Source organism: Heteronotia binoei, chromosome 15, assembly GCF_032191835.1.
Source record: "Heteronotia binoei isolate CCM8104 ecotype False Entrance Well chromosome 15, APGP_CSIRO_Hbin_v1, whole genome shotgun sequence".
NCBI classification, from domain to species: Eukaryota; Metazoa; Chordata; class Lepidosauria; order Squamata; family Gekkonidae; genus Heteronotia; species Heteronotia binoei.
The window spans coordinates 3,980,275-3,987,415 of record NC_083237.1 but is presented as its reverse complement, the minus strand read 5'-3'; positions in this window follow the sequence as shown (position 1 = coordinate 3,987,415).

The following is a 7,141-nucleotide window of genomic DNA, read 5'->3' as shown; positions in this document are numbered from 1 at the left end:
ATTTCCAAGCCGGAGCCGGCTCTAGCGCTGTTCACACCCCTGCTGTGATCACGTTGGAGGGGCGCAATGGGAAGGGATGGGCAAGGAGGGGTAGGCAGCCGTGGCGGGTGAGCGGGCGGCGCGTTGAGAGTGTAAGGGAAGGGGTTAGGGTTAGGCGGCAGCAGAGTGGCGGAGAAGGCACAGGCCACGGTGGGCGACACAATGTGTGGGGGGTTGCAAGGGGAAAGGAAGGGGTGGGCAGCGACAGAAGCACCCGATGCAGGGGCCCTACAGGAGGAAGGGGGGCGTTAATGGAGGGGCTGTGCCCCTCTGGGTCCTCCGTAGCTATGGGCCTGCCTGAATCCCATTCGTGGTGCATCAGACAGGTAATCCAACTACCTTCTGCAGAGTCAGACCAAGGGTTTGGGGCCTGGAGATCTCCTGGAATTGCAACTGGTTTCCAGACCGTGGAAATCAATTCCTCTGGATGAATTGGCTGCTTTGGAAGGGGGATTCTAGGGCACTGTATTCCTTCGAGGCCCCTGCTGTCCACAAATCCTGTCCTCCCCCAGGGGCCATTCCCAAACCTCCAGAAATTTACCAGTCTGGATTTGGCGACCCTAGCCAGACCCTCAGCATTTATCTCTTCCAATGAGGCCTGGGTCAGGCAGAGAACCGTCTCTCCAGAGCTCTTCGAACTGAAGCGCCGATCAATTGCCCCCCTTCCTACAGAAGCAGCCTTGCTGTGCCCAAAGCCAGCAAAATGGTCACAATTTGACAAAAGTAAAGGCAGTCCTCTGAGCAAGCGCCAGTCGTTTCCGACTCTGGGGTGACGTTGCTTTCACAACGTTTTCACGGCAGGCTTTTGACGGGGTGGTTTGCCATTGGCTTCCCCAGTCCTCGACACTTCGCCCCCAGCGAGATGGGAAGGATGGAAGGCTGAGACAACCTGGAGCCCGCGACCTGAACCCAGCTTCCGCCGGGATCCAACTCAGGTTGTGAGCAGAGAGCTCGGACTGCAGTACTGAAGCTTTAACACACAGCGCCACGGGGCAATTTGACAGCAGCCATTCAAAACTTGCAACCAGTGCTTTTTCTTTTGTAGAAAAAAACCAACAGGAACTCGTTTGCATACTGGACCACACCCCCTGACACTAAGCCAGCCCAAATTGCGTTCCTGCTCAAAAAAAGCCCTGCTTACAACGCAGTGGGGAGGGATTTAACTCAAAAAGGCATCTTGGATTTTTTAAAAAAGGTTTTTAGGGGACCCTGGAAGGTCTCTAGAGAACTGATCAATGTATTGATGGATGGGGTATTCATGGAACTCTCTGGGGCAAGTGATGCTCTGTATTCTTGGTGCTTGGGAGGGGCAACAGTGGGAGGGCTTCTAGTGTCCTGGCCCCACCAATGGACCCCCTGATGGCACCTGGGGTTTTTGGGCCACTGTGTGACACAGAGTGTTGGACTGGATGGGCCACTGGCCTGATCCAACATGGCTTCTCTTATGTTCTTATGTGACACAGAGTGTTGGACTGGATGGGCCGTTGGCCTGATCCAACATGGCTTCTCTTATGTGACACAGAGTGCTGGATTGGATGGGCCATTGGCCTGATCCAACATGGCTTCTCTTATGTTCTTATGTGACACAGAGTGGACTGGATGGGCCTTTGCCCTGATCCAACATGGCTCCTCTTATGTTCTTATGTGACAAAGAGTGTTGGACTGGATGGGCCACTGGCCTGATCCAACATGGCTTCTCTTATGTTCTTATGTGACAAAGAGTGTTGGACTGGATGGGCCTTTGGCCTGATCCAACATGGCTTCTCTTAAGTGACACAGAGTGCTGGACTGGATTGGCCATTGGCCTGATCCAACAGGGCTTCTCTTATGTTCTTATGTGACACAGAGTGTTGGACTGGATGGGCCATTGGCCTGATCCAACATGGCTTCTCTTATGTTCTTATGTGACACAGAGTGTTGGACCGAATGGGCCATTGGCCTGATCCAACGTGGCTTCTCTTATGTTCTTAAGTCTGGGGCAGTGATGCTCTGTATTCTTCCTGCTTGGAGGAGGCAACAGTGGGAGGGCTTCTAGTGTCCTGGCCCCACTGATGGACTTCCAGATGGCACCTGAGGGTTTTTTGGCCCCAGTGTGACACAGAGAGTTGGACTGGATGGGCCATTGGCCTGATCCAACATGGCTTCTCTTCTGTTCTTAGTGGCAAAGAAGGGAGCCATTACCCAAGAGCCACGGCCATTGCCAAAAAAAAAAAAACCCTTCCCAGTTTAGGGACAGTAAATGCAGTTGCCAATAAGGTCAGTAAAAAGAATGTGAGGAGCAGATTGCTAAAGACAAAGTTTTCTTCAAAGATATCAAAGGCAGGAAACCAAGAAGGGAAGGAGGATTTCCATCTGTGGGCTTTAACCATTTCTGCTCACCTCCCACATTAGGCTGCCTGGAATTTCCTGGATCTCCTCTGGATCCCTTTTCAAAAACCAGCGCAACGCTTTCCAGCCCTCTGGCACAGAGACCGATTTTAGCGAAGAAAAAGAGGTCCTTTTTAACTGGGGATGAGTAGGCAGGGATGGACTTTGATGGACCAAGGCTCTGTTCTGGGAAAGGCTGTAGCATCTGCTTGGCACGCAGAACGTCCCTGGTTCAAACCCCGGCATCCCCAGTTAAAAAGGACAGGGCAGAAGAGCTGCTGCCAGTCTGAGCAGACAATAAAAACCTTATGGACCTGATCATCTGACTCCTTGTAAGGCAGCTTCAGGTGGGTCGGCACAAATTCTAAAGGAACTCAAATGGGAAACTGTTGCTGTGTCAGCTGTTATATATAACTGGTCAGAGAGCCAGTTTGGTGTAGTGGTTAAGTGCGCGGACTCTTATCTGGGAGAACCGGGGTTGATTCCCCACTCCTCCACTTGCACCTGCTGGAACGGCCTTGGGTCAGCCAGAGCTCTGACAGAGGTTGTCCTTGAAAGGGCAGCTGCTGTGAGAGCCCGCTCAGCCCCACCCACCTCACAGGGTGTCTGTTGGGGGGGAGGAAGGGAAAGGAGATTGTAAGAGTGCCTGTTTAGTGTAGTGGTTAAGTGTGCAGACTCTTACCTGGGAGAACCGGGTTTGATTTCCCACTCCTCCACTCGCACCTGCTGGACTGGCCTTGGGTCAGCCATAGCTATCGCAGGAGTTGTCCTTGAAAGAGCAGCTGCTGTGAGAGCTCTCTCAGCCCCACCCCCCTCACAGGAAGACGACGACGACATTGGTTTTATATCCTGCCCTCCCCTCCAAGTCTCACAGTGGCTCACAATCGCCTTTATCTTCCTCCCTCACAACAGACACCAAACAGGGTGTCTATTGTGTGTGTGGGGGGGGGGAAGTAAAGGAGATTGTGAGCCACTATGAGACTTGGAGGGGAGGGCAGGATATAAAACCAAAGTCTTCCTGTGAGGGGGGGGTGGGAGATTGTGAGTCGCTCCGTGACTCTGAGATTCAGAGTGGAGAAAGAAAGGTCCCCTGTGCAAGTACCAGTCGTTTCCAACTCTGGGGTGACGTTGCTCTCACAACGTTTTCACAGCAGACTTTTTCACGGGGTGGTTTGCCATTGCCTTCCCCAGTCATCTACACTTCCCCCCAGCAAGCTGGGGACTCATTTGACCGACCTCGGAAGGATGGAAAGCTGAGTCAACCTGGAGCCGGCGACCTGAAAACCCAGCTTCTGCCGGGGATCGAACTCAGGTTGTGAGCAGAGCTTAGGACTGCAGCTTTACCACTCGGTGCCACGGGGCTCTTCCTTCAGAGTGGAGGGCAGGATATAAATCCAATATCGTCTTCTTTTATCTGTGTTCCTGCTACCTGGGCTGCCCAGCACTATCAGGGAACAGCGTGTGGGTGGGACAAGCTTTGCTTCTTCTGGCCACGGCACCAGCCCTCTTGGACTCCCACCCCACCCTTTGCCATGGAGCAAAGAGCAGGGCACTGGCTGGGAGCTTGCGGGTGGGAGGGACCGTGAGCAGGCAGGGAAAGGATTAGGGTGGCCAGGTCTGGGTGGGAAAATCCCAGGAGGTTTGGGGCTGAAGGACAGGAAGGGAAGGGCTGAGGGCACCTTCAAACCTGGAACTGGAGCAAGAGGAAGGAGGAAGAAGAAGGAAGACTGCAGATTTATACCCCGCCCTTCTCTCTGAATCAGAGACTCACAGCGTCTTACAATCTCCTATATCTTCTCCCCCCACCACAGACACCCTGTGAGGTGGGTGGGGCTGAGAGAGCTCTCACAGCAGCTGCCCTTTCAAGGACAACCTCTGACAGAGCTATGGCTGACCCAAGCCCATTCCAGCAGCTGCAAGTGGAGGAGTGGGGAATCAAACCCAGTTCTCCCAGATAAGAGTCTGCACACTTAACCACTACACCAAACTGGCTCTCACAATCTCCTTTATCTCCCTCCCCCACAACAGACACCCTGTGAGGTGGGTGGGGCTGGAGAGGGCTCTCACAGCAGCTGCCCTTTCAAGGACAACCTCTGACAGCTATGGCTGACCCAAGGCCATTCCAGCAGCTGCAAATGGAGGAGTGGGGAATCAAACCTGGTTCTCCCAGATAAGAGTCTGCACACTTAACCACAACACCAAACAAGAGGGAAAATGCAAACTCTAATGCAGTGTGCAAAGAGAGAACCATGACCAGCTATAATAGGAAGTCGCAGAGGAAGACACAAACAACCAGCATCCATAACAGGGGAAATATAAAACAAGATGTTAATACTAGGAATCCCACGTCCTTCTTAAACCCTGGGGTCACACGGTTTGTTAACTGGTTATTGAAATCTAATCCAGCAGTTTTGTGTTGGATTCTCCCTTTGAAACAGGCTTCCTTGCCTGATGAAGTGTGCTTAAGAGCACACGAAAGCTGACGTTCTAAATAAAAATGGGTTGGTCTTAAAGGTACACCTTGACTCCTGCTTTGTTCCACTGCTCCAGACCAACACGGCTGCCCGCTTGGCTCTTTTAAAAAGAGAGGCCTGGCAGATCAGCCACAGAATTTTACTTTGCTGCCCCCTTGTGGACTGGCCAGGGAGATGACCACACTTTTAATCATTCGACAGAACTGTTCAGAATGGCACTTTTATCCAAAGCAAGAGTTGCACCTTTAACAACAACACAGTTCTATTCAGGATGTAAGCTTTTGTGTGTGCATGCACACTTCTTCAGACGAGGAATCGGGTACAGCGCATACACATACGAAACCGTACATTCCGAATAAAACTGTGTTGATCTTAAAAGGTGCCACTTGACTCCTACTTTGTTCTACTGCTTCAGACCAACACGGCTGCCCGCCTGGATCGAACTTTTATCCAAAGAACAGGATTGTAGTCTAAACCGAGGTTTATTGTATGTCTTCTGCTACGTTCTACTTTTCCGATTCCGTTTTCTGCATTGTTGATGCATCAGATACATTTTGCAATATCTGCACTGTTTCTAATCTCTATTAATCCTACTCTATTGCATGGTTTATCGGATATCCTGAGCTGTCTGATTCTATTGTTTCACATCATGAGACCCGCCCCCCCCCCTTGAATCTCAGCAAGAAAGCCGGACAATAAAGTAAAAAAAACAAACAGAAGCTTTTGAAGATATATTGCCATGTTTAATGACAGGTTTTTGTCTGTTCATTCCTTTCTTTAGGCTTGAGTGTTTCCTGTTAAAAGCAGTGGCACACAGTGGAACAAACCTTGAATCCAGTGGCAACTTAAAGACCAACAAAGTTTTATTCTGGGTATAAGATGGATATAAATTTCATTCTGGGTAAAAGCTGATACCCGGAATAAAACTTCGTTGGCCTTAAACGTTAAGACCCTTAAGGCGCCACTAGGCTGTTCTGTTGCATCAGAACAACATGGCTACCCACCTACATTTGACACTCAACGGCTTTTAAGGTGCTCGTAGGGCTGTTGCCAACCTCCAGGTGGGAGAGATACAAAAGCAACAATTCTGTGTATAAATTAGTCTCAACTGTGCATCTGAAAGCGCACACAAATAGAAGATATTGGATTTATATCCCGCCCTCCACTCTGAAGAGTCTCAGAGCGGCTCACAATCTCCTTTACCTCCCCCCCCCCCCACAACAGACACCCTGTGAGGTGGGTGGGGCTGGAGAGGGCTCTCCCAGCAGCTGCCCTTTCAAGGACAAACTCTGCCAGAGCTATGGCTGACCCAAGGCCATTCCAGCAGGTGCAAGTGGAGGAGTGGGGAATCAAACCCAGTTCTCCCAGATAAGAGTCTGTGCACTTAACCACTTAGCAAGTGCTATGGCTGACCCAAGGCCATTCCGGCAGCTGCAAGTGGAGGAGTGGGGAATCAAACCCGGTTCTCCCAGATAAGAGAGCTCTGGCTGACCCAAGGCCGTTCCAGCAAGTGCAAGTGGAGGAGTGGGGAATCAAACCCGGTTCTCCCAGATAAGAGAGCTCTGGCTGACCCAAGGCTATTCCAGCAGGTGCAAGTGGAGGAGTGGGGAATCAAACCCGGTTCTCCCAGATAAGAGAGCTCTGGCTGACCCAAGGCCATTCCAGCAGGTGCAAGTGGAGGAGTGGGGAATCAAACCCGGTTCTCCCAGATAAGAGAGCTCTGGCTGACCCAAGGCCATTCCAGCAGGTGCAAGTGGAGGAGTGGGGAATCAAACCCGGTTCTCCCAGATAAGAGAGCTCTGGCTGACCCAAGGCCATTCCAGCAGCTGCAAGTGGAGAAGTGGGGAATCAAACCCGGTTCTCCCAGATAAGAGAGCTCTGGCTGACCCAAGGCCATTCCAGCAGGTGCAAGTGGAGGAGTGGGGAATCAAACCCGGTTCTCCCAGATAAGAGAGCTCTGGCTGACCCAAGGCCATTCCAGCAGGTGCAAGTGGAGGAGTGGGGAATCAAACCCGGTTCTCCCAGATAAGAGAGCTCTGGCTGACCCAAGGCCATTCCAGCAGCTGCAAGTGGAGAAGTGGGGAATCAAACCCGGTTCTCCCAGATAAGAGAGCTCTGGCTGACCCAAGGCCATTCCGGCAGCTGCAAGTGGAGGAGTGGGGAATCAAACCCGGTTCTCTCAGATAAGAGTCCTCACACTTAACCACTACACCAAACTGGCTCTTAAAGTTACTCTAACCCCAAAATATAACTGGCTTTAT